At 41.8% G+C, this 12,456-nt stretch overlaps 1 protein-coding gene across 2 annotated transcripts in view; it reads right to left on the reverse strand.

Annotated features, from left to right (window-relative positions):
* Window positions 1–9,074, reverse strand: part of LOC125435183 (RAB3A interacting protein) — a 30,706-nt gene extending 21,632 nt beyond the window's left edge. The window contains exon 1 of one of the 2 annotated variants that reach the window (XM_048501299.1): window positions 8,931–9,074. The gene's annotated coding sequence lies outside the window, so the exon portion shown is untranslated. Of the gene's footprint in view, window positions 1–8,756; window positions 8,898–8,930 lie in introns of those variants that run through there. The other variant, XM_048501300.1, reaches the window with a different exon arrangement.
* Between the last annotated feature and the right edge of the window lie 3,382 nt (window positions 9,075–12,456).

Raw genomic sequence — 12,456 nt, forward strand, 5'->3', positions numbered from 1 at the left:
CCAATTCACTTAAGCCAGGGGTAGGGAACCTGCGGCTCGAGAGCCGCATGCGGCTCTTCTGCCCTTGCACTGTGGCTCCACGAGCTGAGTCTCCGGCCCCATCCTTGCCCGCCCTGCAGGCAGCAGGGCGGGCGCACCAACTGCCCATGGTCGGCTGGGCAGCGCCACAGACTTCCCGTCTCGCCCGCCCCGTTGGAGCGGGGCGGGCGCTTTCCCAGCAGCCTGCGAGGCTGAGCCGCCGGCTTCATCCTTGCCCGCCCTGCAGGCAGCAGGGCGGGCGCATCCATGCGCTTCTCAGAATGAGCGGAGTAAAAGGTTTAAAAAGGTTTTTAAAAACCCCTATATATATAGTGTTATCTTTATTTTAAATGTCAAAAATTATTTGCGGCTCCAGGTGTTTTCTTTTCCCGTGGAAAACGGGTCCAAATGGCTCTTTGAGTGTTAAAGGTTCCCTACCCCTGACTTAAGCCAAAGCATTCAATTTAGGGCTAGATATTGTATTTTTACATACACAGGATTAATTGCCATGGACATGGATTGTGTATATACAGCAAAGCCTGCTAATATCATAAGGAAACCCTAACCATCTCTTTTCTGTTATTCAGAGCTAGATTCTGTATTCCAAGTGACCCAGATTCCATGCATAACTAATTTACAGTACAAAGTACATACCAATAAGGAATCAGCTAAGCAAAACCCCACATTTAAATCAGCACTTAGTGTAGCTACCCGGAACATACAGCTTCCAGACTTACCTCACTTCACAGAAAAACAAGATTTCAAATACATTCTAAGCAAAAGAATGGCTCACTCACCTCTTAATATCTTCTGGGTAGAGGGGGATCCACAAAGCCCTCCTTTATTTTAATATACCCAAGGAAAATTCTGGAGACTTGCCCAGAATCTGTCAGATTGTTTAATCACAAATCATTGTACCCAGGCCAGCACACAGAGACAATAATAGTTTGTCCAAAAAACTAGCCTTGATGGATGGTCACTCTCTGCAGTTGCTTTTTTAGTCTATCTTTTAAGTTCTTATGTACAACTAACACACATATTTCTTTTAGTTAAATATTTATATACAGTCTAGTATATTAATACCATCTTTCTAGCAAGAGTTGGGGTGGGGTGGGGTGGGGATATTACCAGCATACATGCATTCATTCACCACCACTCAGAATTATGCCCATTAACTAATTATGTCTCATCTTGTCAGTAGCTAATGCACATCTCTGCCAAATGGAAATCCCTTTCAAATACGTATATATACATTTGCACTCTATGGAACTCATTGTTTTCTCCAGGCACAGAAGTATGATTTGCAGTACTTCTCAGCATAATTTCTGTAGCAGAACAATACACACAGAAAGCCGCAAAAGCTGATACTTTCTGAAAACAATTTAAAGTCTCAGCTCTTAAAGCTTGGTACAGGATGCTGTTTTGTAAGTTTCAAAAGTTTTCATATCACCACCCCCAGAAGCTGGCCCAGTAAATGACTACTTCGTACTGACATGAAAATCAGAATAAGGTATTTGGGGAAAATTAGATTGCCATGCTTTTAAAACTGTTGCTCTCAAAGAAATCATCTCTAATACAATTATGTTTTAATGGCTGCAGTATCTTTGTAAAAGGAAAAAAATGCAATTGCACATTAAAAATGAAAGGCTGACTTTCCCCTTCCTCTAGATACCATTGCTTTAGATCTTTGGCCTCAACACTTTCACTAAAGCCAGATACTTCTTGCATAGACAATCTGGGGAAAGACAGCATTATGTTATTAGGGTTAAAAAAACAAGTAACTTAAAATATACAGACCTACCTACTACAGCAAGGGGCAATAATTCAAAGGTAGAGTATGTATTTTTCATGTCAGAATATTTAGGTTCCAAACACTGGTATCTCCAGTTAAAGGATCTCAGGGAACAGTTGACAGGATATTTGGTAATCAAGTAGACAATGTCGAGCTAAAGGAACAAATGCTCTGACTTGATATAAGGCAATTTCATAAGTTAAACAGCAGCAGGGCCTTTTACAGGCTTCTCCTTATTTCTTTCCACTGCCCCCACCCTTGCTTCAGGGACATAAAATAGTAGCATACCTCCAGGTGCATGTCTTAGGTCAAATGGTTCTCAAGCAAGTAGGAACTTCACTAGCACATTGAATCAAATTACAATCAACGCCTCAACCACTGACCTCAACAGTTCATTGTAGGCAGATCACTACCAAGAAGTGATTAATGGGGCATAAAACTGGCACAGCCATAAGCCAAAATGGCCTAAGAGACCAAAAAACAAGCCAGCAGAAAGAGCAACCTCAGCTGCTCACAACTGAAGTGTACAGCTTATCCAAGGCATCCCCGAACAGCATCATGAGGGCAAACTGCTATCCATCAAAGTCCCAAAACGAACATTTAAAGAATACATCTGTATCTGCCCTTTAACAAGATTTAATGCTCTTGAGATCTAACATCCTACCTTTACATCAGTGCAGAATCACAACAAATGATCAGGAGTCTAAAATAGCTTTATCCTGAATAACCCAAAGTTAAAATTACTAACCACAAACTCCTCTTCTTCCCACATTATCATTGCCTCTACTTCACTCTCAACTTGCTTAACAGCTACCAGCTTCTCAGCCCAGATACAAAATACCTAGCGAAGGTAAACAAAGAAACCAATGCTCAGTGCATTAACGGAGCATGGCAGCACCACCAAGAGACTGGGGTTTCCACATAGGTTTTTTCATTGGTTCTAATCCCATATTGCTTCAGTTTATCCCCTGATCCCTACAGCTATTTTTGTGCGTTGGTCTGCCCTTCCCCCCAGTTTTTTTTCCATTTCTTTTGAGGCTACTACCACCTCAATCTTGCCAATTTCAACCCAACTTTTTTCTCATGCATAATTTTCTGTCTCATCCTACCTTCCCCCATGCACTTCTACCTACTTTTCAATGACTGGACCATTGTTACTGTCAAACCACTCCATCTCCTGAGGCCCCAGAAAAAAGAGTGGTTTCATTATTATTATTTTTGTAAAAAGGCTCTAAAACATCAATACATTGGGATACTGTTGTAATAAGCAGGTTCTCTGATTTCTCAGCTTTCATTTTGAAAAAAAGTAAGTCTATAACCCTTCCGTTGCAGAGATACAAGTTACAAGATACAAGAGATACAAGGGGCTATAGACTTACTTATATATATTTGTACCGTATTTGTGTGTTAAGTGCCATCAAGTTGTTTACAAATTATAGGGATCCTATGAATGAATGAACTCCCAAACGTCCTTTTGTTGACAGCCTTGCTCAGGTCTTGCAAACGGAGGGCTTTGACTTTCTTGGATTGAACCAATCCACTCCATGTTGGATCTTTCTCTTTTCCTTCAACTTTTTCTAGCATTATCATCTTTTCCAAGGATTCTTGTTTTCTCATTAACGTGACCCAAGTATGATAGCCTCGGTTTAGTCACTTTAGCTTCTAGGGGGAGTTTGAGCTTGATTTGATCTAGAACCCACTTGTTAGCCTTTTGGTGATCCACAGTATCCATAAAACTCTTCTCCAACACCAGACTCCGAAGGAACCACCTTTCTTCCTGACAGCTTCTTCACTGCCCAACTTTCACACTCATGCACAGTAATTCATACTATGGTATGAACTGTCTTGATTACCAGCAATGCATCCTTCTATTTAAAATCTTTTCCAGCTCCTTCAAGGCTGCACGTTCCAGTTTTAATCTCCTTCTGATTTCATGATTCCAGTCTCCTTTTTGATTTATAATGGAGCCAAGGATAAAAAAAAAACTTCAATAATTTCAGTTTCTTTATTATCAACCTTAAAGTCGTATAATTCCCCAGTAGTAAAATTGTATAAAGTTGTGCAATTCCTCAGTGGCTATATGTTTACTTTTTTAAATGAAAGTTGGGAATTCAGAGAACCTGCTTCATCTACTATTATAGCCATAATACATCAATATTTTAGTGCCTTTTAAAAAAATCAGTCAGTATATCAATATTAGTATAAACAAAAAATAAAAAGGAGGGTGTTATGAGAGCACCAATGTAACAGCACCCTCCCTAGAAATCCTGGTTATTTATAGAAAAAGAGTTGGTTCTCATATTCCACTTTTCTCTGCTCCATTTCTCTCGAAGAAGTTTACAATCGCCTTGCCTTCCCTACCCCACAACAGGGACCTTGTGAGGTAGATGGGGCTTACAGTGTGGGGAGAACTGTGACTAGCCCAAGGTCACCCAACAGGTTCTTGTGGTGGAGCAGGAACTCAGTTCATCAGACCAGTTCACTGCTCATGTGGTGGAATGAGGAATCAAACCTGGTTCTCTAGATTCAAGTCTACCACTCTCAACTATTACCCCATGCTGGCTCTCAATCTGTAGAAGCTAACTCCACAACTGTGAAAATGTGCAAAAGAGCCCTGCCCAAAGTCATTCCAATGCTTGTGGATTGATTCACAAAAAAATCAAAAGTAAGCTGAGCATATGGAAAAGCCCTGAGGATTTAAGAGAGAATGCTGATGGTGCAGAGTCAGTGAGATAGAACTGGCATATTATAACCTAATATTGGCTACCTCTTGTACCAGACAAAGTGAATTTGTCTGGGATGCAGATATGCAATCTGCTTACTTCTTCAATTATACTATGTACTATTAAAATATGCAAAAGCATTGATTTTTTTAAAATCATTAAAATCCATCTAATTGAAGGATACTAAGAAGCTTTCATACACAGTTTTCTACTAGTGAAAATGGCAATAGTCTCCTGCAAATGTTGCTCCCTTAAGCGAGAGTTTAAGTATTTGGCATCCACTGCAAGTTAGACACACAGTTATTCATTAAAAGTGTAATGACTAGGATTAAATTATTTATCTGCCTTTATTCTCAACATAGTATTAACCTAACTCTGCCTCCCCTGAAAGGAAATAAGACAAAAGGACAGATGTGGCCATGCACAGAATACATAAAACATAGATGAACTGTCAGAACAAAATGATATGGCAGCATAATTCTGCTTCTTTTTTCAGGATATGACCCTCTCCTCCTTGTTTCATGTATAATAGATGTATCTACGATAGTGGGTAATGATATTCAACTGCATATATTATCCTTTCATCTGTGCCAAAATTAATTTTCAAACAAAAGACCCAAGATTTTCCTCCCTGAATATATTTTCTCTTACGTTTATTCCAGAATTGAATAACTCCCGCAAAAAAGAGTGGATGTGAAGATTTAGGAATAGAACGGTTATACAGAAATAAAGCTGTGGACCTATTTTTTGGCAAACAATGTAGCTCCAGAAGTATTTCACATAGTTGTTTCACTATACACAAGCCACAAGGAACACATGATCATTTTATTTTTTTGCTCCAATTTAACCTCAGCTTTATAATACTTTTTTCTTCTAGGCGTGGTAATTCGGTATATCCGAATTTTTAAAAATACTGAAAATAGCTGTATTCATTTTTTTCCAGTTTTTATCAGCTTGAACACAAGCAGGGCTGATAAAAACTGATCTGAATAGCTCAGAATGTTGAATAATATGATATCAGCAGGTTAAAACAAGAATGAGGGTTCTGGGTTTGCAAATAGTTAAATAGTGCTGTGGTGTTTTGGTGGGAGTCAGGGTTGGCAAACACGCCCCCTGTCTTGTTCTGCTGTGGCCGTGCTGTTGGACTGTGCCTGAGTTGTCATGGTGCTGTGGTGTTTAATTCATGTGTTCTTCATTAGGTTTTGTTCTAGAGTGGCTTTGTTTTAAAAAGCAGAGGTGTGGATGTGGGTGTGGGTGTGGGTGTGGAAGGAAGGAAGGAAGGAAGGAAGGAAGGAAGGAAGGAAGGAAGGAAGGAAGGAAGGAAGGAAGGAAGGAAGGAAGGAAGGAAGGAAGGAAGGAAGGAAGGAAGGAAGGAAGGAAGGAAGGAAGGAAGGAAGGAAGGAAGGAAGGGCCTGCTGTTCTTCTGAAGGGAAAAATGCCACTTTCCCCCCTCCATTTGAAACAGTGGGAGGTGTGGGGTGGGGTAGGGCTTGCTGTTATGCCCAGCTGGCTCTGTGCTGGGGGGGGGGTCTGGTTAGGGTTTTGCTATGCGCCAGGGGCATCAAATTTCTTGCAGGGCTGCTGGTGAGTTTCCTGAAAGGAACAGCCAACTTCAGTGAAATTTGTTTAGGAGAAGCAAATGCTATGGGCACCCAACTGAAGGAGAACCTAGTCCCCACAGAATGAGTCCCCAACCATCCAAACTTCAGCAAAGTTGGCTGGTTCCTTTCAGGAGACTAACCAGTAGCCCTGCGGGAAATTTGGTGTCCCTACCCAGATCAAAACCCCCACCAGAGCCCCCAATAAAATTTCCAACACAGAGCCGGCTGGAAATAACAACAAGCCCCATTTAAGTTAAGACATTTTCCCACCATAGACAGTTGCTGAAGAGCCTGGCAGATTATTGGATCTGACGTGACTTCATTGCAGCCAATGGGTCATTTCTGGGTGTGTGTAAGCAGGTTGCATATTTGTCAAGGTAGAGGCACCAAATTTTCAGGGTGGCTTCAGAAGACCCTCCTGGTAAAAGCACCCAGATTTGGTGAACTTTGCTTCAAGAGGTCCAATTTTATGAACCTTCAATGGGGCAGGGACCATTTCCCACTGTCCCATGAAGCAAAGTTCACCAAACCTGGGTACTCTTACCAGGAGGGTCTCCTGAAGCCCCTTGAAAAATGTGCAGTCTGCTTGCACACATCCACAAATGTCCCATTGGATGTAATGGAGGTCAGTTCAAAAGGAGAATCTAGGGAAATTTCTTGGGGTGCCTGTCAGGGGTGTATTTTTAAGATAACAGCACCAAACTTGCAGGTGTGTCTTCAGGAGACTCTCTTGATGATACCATCCAGGTTTGGTGAAGTTTGGTTTGATTTTTAATGAGAGATGCGGGCTACCGCTTTGGGGGTCCATAAAATTGGATGCCATGAACCAAACTTCACCAAACCTTGGTGCTCTTATCAGGATTGTCTCCTAAAGCTACTCTGTAAGTTTGGTTCCCATTGGAAACAATGGAAGATGGGGGCATCCCTTTTGGTACTCCATAAAATCGATGTGACTGGGTGGTATCATCAAGAGGGTCTTCTGAAGATACCCTGCAAGTTTGGTGCTGCTATCTTACAAAGTATGCCCCCTATAGGCCAAAAACTGTAAAAACACCAAAAGTACCTAAAATTCAAATGGACCTGTATGTTTCTGGATTTCTTTTGAAAATATTGAGGCTTACCATGTCAGATATTTTGGGTTTTTTGGCTTCAACGATAATTTTAAAGCCAAATAAAACTGAATATGAATTTTACCATTTTTTTCAGTATTGCTCAAGCTTAAACACTACAACAGATTAGTAATCTCCATCTGAAAGGCATTTAACCTCCTATCAAGAGCAAGAGGACTCTATTCTATTATAGGAAAACCATGTATAATTAAAAACATAATACACATAATACATTACAATCTTGAATGGGACAAACATTCAGCTCAGGATAGGACTTTAGGCAATGTTTTCTTAACAGATGTTTAACTTCAGGAACAAATTTATGATCCTCTCAACAGTAACCCCACATTTAAGTACAACCACCACCATGCATATAATTTCAACCGTTCTTTTAGAAATGCATATGTTTGTGAAGTACCTTCAAGTCACAGCAGAAATATGGCAACCCAGTAGGGTTTTCAAGGCAAAAGGTGGTTTGAGATCCATTGACTTCCTCTGCATAACAACCCTGGTATTCCTTGGCCCTCCCATTCAAGTACTAACCAGGGCCAACCCTTCTTAGCTGTTAGGATTAAGCTACCCTAGGCCATCCAGGTCAGGGATTAAGAAAAGCAGAAAATAACAATTTCTTCAGTTGCCTCCAAACTCTTTTACTATATATATTATGCACAGCTCTCTGTACAACACATATAACATCCTGATCAAATAATCAAGACATCATCTGAGAGCATGCTAAGTCTATTGCAATATTATTTGTATAATCTAGTCAACCTTTAAGATTTTCAGGAATGCAGTGAAGAAGCAAAGGGTGCTAGAAAGGAAAAGGGCAAAAAACAGAATTTTAAAAATTAATAATAAATGGGTCAGAAGACCATGAATAACATCCACAAATGTTGCCGGTGAAACATACTAAATTCTGAGTAACTAGAAATTATTGTTACTGTGGGGTGTTAGCACTTGTTTACAGATTTGTTTAACTCACATCACAAACATGCCCACACAGTTACGGTGAAGTGGGATGGTGGTGAGTACTACAACTGAGAGGTTTCTAGGTGACTGGAGTAAGGATCAGCTGATGGTAATGTCTAGACCCCCTACAGGAAAATTACATATCTCCAGACAGACAATGAGGTATCTAAAATAACATAATGCAATTGTGGTATATCTCATGTACTATTTACTCATTTGTGCTGTATAATTCATGCTGTATTGCTGCCACAATGTTTTTGTACTCACTGTCCTCAACATGGGCAGCACACACGGGGCGGGGGGGGGGGGGGGGGCAGTCTGACAGCAAACAAGCAAGGTAATTCCAAGGTATGAACTCCCCCATACAGAAAACTATCAACAATCAATAGATCTTTATTGCTACATTCTCCCAAAAGGAGTGTAATGAGTCAGGACGGGGAGGAGGAAACGGAGGAAGAGAGAAGCATTTTTTTTAAGTAGAGAAAGAAACGAGCCTTTGGTTTTGCTGTGACCATAGCAGAAGAGAAGGCCCCAAGCCACACACCTTGACTCGCCGGGAGATGCACGCTTGCAAGTGAGTGGGATGCGAAAAAGAGGCGCAGGGATGCCCCTGGTAGGCGCTAGGAGACTCCGGAGGGAGAGAGGGATGCCCACAGGTACTGCTGGCGTGCCCAGAGGAAGCAGGCAGCAAGGGGGAGCGGTGGGAACCGAAGCTTACCTGCCCAGTCTAACGAACCCGCTCCCTACCGGTGGAGGCAACCAAGACGACAACAACGTCCGCCTACTCCACTCCTCCTTTCCCGGCTTGGTCGCTACAGCCGGAGGACCGGCGGGGGCGGGGCGCAGCTGCGCATGCGTCAAGAATACGCCGCCGTGGCGGCTTCTGTCCAAGCGGAACTAGACGGATTAAAAATTAGGTAGAGGGCCGTGGATAGCGCCAGGTACGAGGCTCCCGAAAGCTCCGTAGCTCCCTCTAGGGTCTGTACCTAGTAACTGTATCGTCCCGGGTGGCAAATTAGTTGTCGTCGCGAAAGAGCGAGGAGAATACAGGAGAGAAAGGGCAAGTAGTCCTTCATCAGGCAGAAACTCTGGTGGGAACACCGACAACCAGCTGCACTCATCCTGACTGCACAGCACCTTGTGACTGCTGGCACACACAGTCAAGAGGAGCGTAACTCCTCAGTTTGTAAGGAATGGCATCCAGTTTTGTATTCCTTCGTGCAGATATTCGGGATTTTAGGCAGATTTGTCTCCCAGGGGCTTAAAGGGACATGTATCAAATGAGAATCAACTTTAGCATTAAAGAGTTTGCTGTTGGATATCAAGCATGAGAGTTTCCTTGAATGTATGGGTAAAACCTGTGCAACTGCCTGCATATAACCTCTTGGCCCAATTACTCCCTTGCACTGCTAGTTTACATGTTTGTGTGGTTAACACTGCTTTGTCAAACACAGTTGACTCAATGTGTCTTTAAGGGTGCTAGGAAGGTATATGAAAATTGGTCACATTGGATAGTATGCTCCTCCAGATTTTCAATAAACAGTTCACACCTTCATACACGCCTTGTCTTTCCTAGGAAATACAACCCAGAAGAGAAGCACTAGGTGCACTGAGAGACTGAGGGCCAAATATGTGATATGAAATCCACCTGTCATGACACAGGTTCGCTACCTGATTCACAGATATACATTCTAGTGGAGACTCACCTTTAAGAAACCTCTCCATTCCTGTGTTGGGATGCAAGGGAGGAAGGGAAAATGGTTTTTGATCTGTCAAGCTAAAAAAATACAAAAATGTGGACAAATACCTTCTCATTGCTTTCTTTTGCAATCATTCATCAATTTACACTCCTGTTTTGGACTTATTTGCACAGTAAACCAAGCCTGTCACATTACTTATTACCCCAAAACCTTATCAGTCTTAAGGTACAACAGAGACAATGAAGATCATGTATACCTGATAGAATGTAAAAGGTAAATTGCACATCTCCGCAGTCTGGGAGGGGGGGAGATGTGTCTGTTTTGTGTTGTATATTGTTTTCAATTTCATTGGATTTGAAAATGTTATATTAATGGAACAGGGTATAAATATTTTAAAATTAATATTCATTAAAATATGCAGTCATTAGAAAAGGCTGCGTAAGAATATGCAAAATAATGTTTGGAGTATTGATCCCACCCAGATAGCAGAAATAAGAAATTCCCTTCAAGATGGGTGTATTTGGGATAGTTTATCTGAGTGTGATATAACACCAGGTAGTTCAGTGTTTCAGGCCTCTCTTAGCGTTTTTCCAATGCTGTGCTATTGACTACTTCCATAGCATCATTTTAAAGTAAGTTGTTAACTGTAATCTATGAATGTGTATCTGGCAGGATTCTGTGCTGCTTGAAAACTCTTGGGTCTTGAGAAACATTCAGCAGTTGCTGAGTCAGTCATTGCTTTTCCTCAAAGCTGCCAAGGTCCAATCAAGTAGTTCCCTTGCCCTGGAGCAAACAGACCATGGCCTTAATCCAAGAATTACTGTGCACCTGCTGCTACACTGAAAGAAGCCCCATCCTCATTTAAAGTACAATCACACATGCAGTAGGAAGCACAAGAAGGCTAAAACAAGACGGTAAATCAGTCTCCCTATATGACCATCTGTCAGTCCAGAAATATGTCAAAAGGAAAAACCTGCCTTTCTGATTTTCATGTGCACACCAATGGCAAGAAAAGACTCCAAAAGAGCTTTATGTGTAAATTTGGCCTAATAGTGCTGACCACCTTGTTGCCAGGTTGAAAGAAGTGAAAAATAGCCACCTTGGCTCAATTCAGAGATTGTTTCCTACTTCTTGCCTTTGATTGAGGTACCTGCAGTGGTGGGATCCAAAAATTTTAATAACAGGTTCCAATGGTGGTGGGATTCAAACAGTGGCGCTGCCACACACACGCACCTCCAGTCCCTATTGGGCAGGGAGGTTGCTTTAGCAACCCCTTCTCGGCACTCAGAAAAAATTAGTAACCACTTCTAGAGAAGTGGTGAGAACTGGTTGGATCCCACCTCTGGGTATCTGTGAGCAAAGATTGCTATTGACAACAATTGACAGGCAAGCTTACCTCATTCTTAGTTGTACAAATAAGTCTAATTTGCAGGGTCTGTAACCCATGTGTTAAGAATTGTCAAAGGAATTACTGGTATACTTGCCAACATTAGAAAAATAGTTAGGGTATGTCCCCTCCTATGGCTGAATGTTTTCCATTCACTGACCCCACCTTGAGCGATGTGAATAAAACTAGGTCCAGCATACTATACCTATTATATGCCAATCTAAACACAGAATTCAGTCAAGCCACACATTGACCATGCTGAATTGTTAATGTTAATCATTGCTATTCAGTATTTGAGACCATTATAGCTTTGAGTCCTAAAGGGATTCTCAGCTGCCCCTACCTCACTGTTGTACCTGCTGCCTGGAACCAAGCCAGCTCCTTGCCTCCTTTCCATTGCCCTATGTCAGATCCCCACCCTTCCTGATACTTCAGCATGTGAAAAAATGACACAGTTCCTAATTCTTCAGGTTCATCCATTCATTATATCTATATGCTCACTTTTCTCCTGAAGAACTCAGGACCCAAGGCAAGTAACTACAAAAGTATAAAATACAATAAAATTGTATACAGTCACATGATTAAAAACAAGCATTACTTCAAGAAATATAAAGTACATTGAAGCTGCATTAAAACCATCACAATAAAAATCCTCCTTTTGCCATCAAGTCACAGCTGACATGGCAATTCCATAGGGTTTTCAAGGTGGTTTTCAAGGACTTTTGGAGGTGGTTTGCCATGTCATGCCCCAGGTATTCCTTGCAGGTCTCCCACCCAAGTACTTGCAAGAGTTGAGGCTGAGGGTGTGTGACTGACTAAGGTCGCCCAGCAAGTTTCCATGGCAGAGTGGGGATTTAAACTTGGGTTTCCCAGATCTAGTCTTTATCCTCACTCTACATCAGTTATGAAACAATTACATGTGAGCTTTGCGCTTGATTAGCCTTCAGCCTTCTAAACAATTGCAGGTCAGTGCTATTGTGCCTATTGGGAAACCAGGAACATCTGAGTTTCAAGAAGAAGAAAAAGACGAGGAGGAGGAGTTTGGATTTATACCTCACTTTTCTTTCCTGTAAGGAGACTTAAGGTGGCTTAGAAGCTCCTTTCCCTTCCTCTCCCCACAACAGACACCTTGTGGGGTAGGTGGAGTTGAGAGAGTT

The sequence above is a fragment of the Sphaerodactylus townsendi genome, linkage group LG06 (genome assembly GCF_021028975.2).
Source record: "Sphaerodactylus townsendi isolate TG3544 linkage group LG06, MPM_Stown_v2.3, whole genome shotgun sequence".
Lineage (NCBI taxonomy): Eukaryota > Metazoa > Chordata > Lepidosauria > Squamata > Sphaerodactylidae > Sphaerodactylus > Sphaerodactylus townsendi.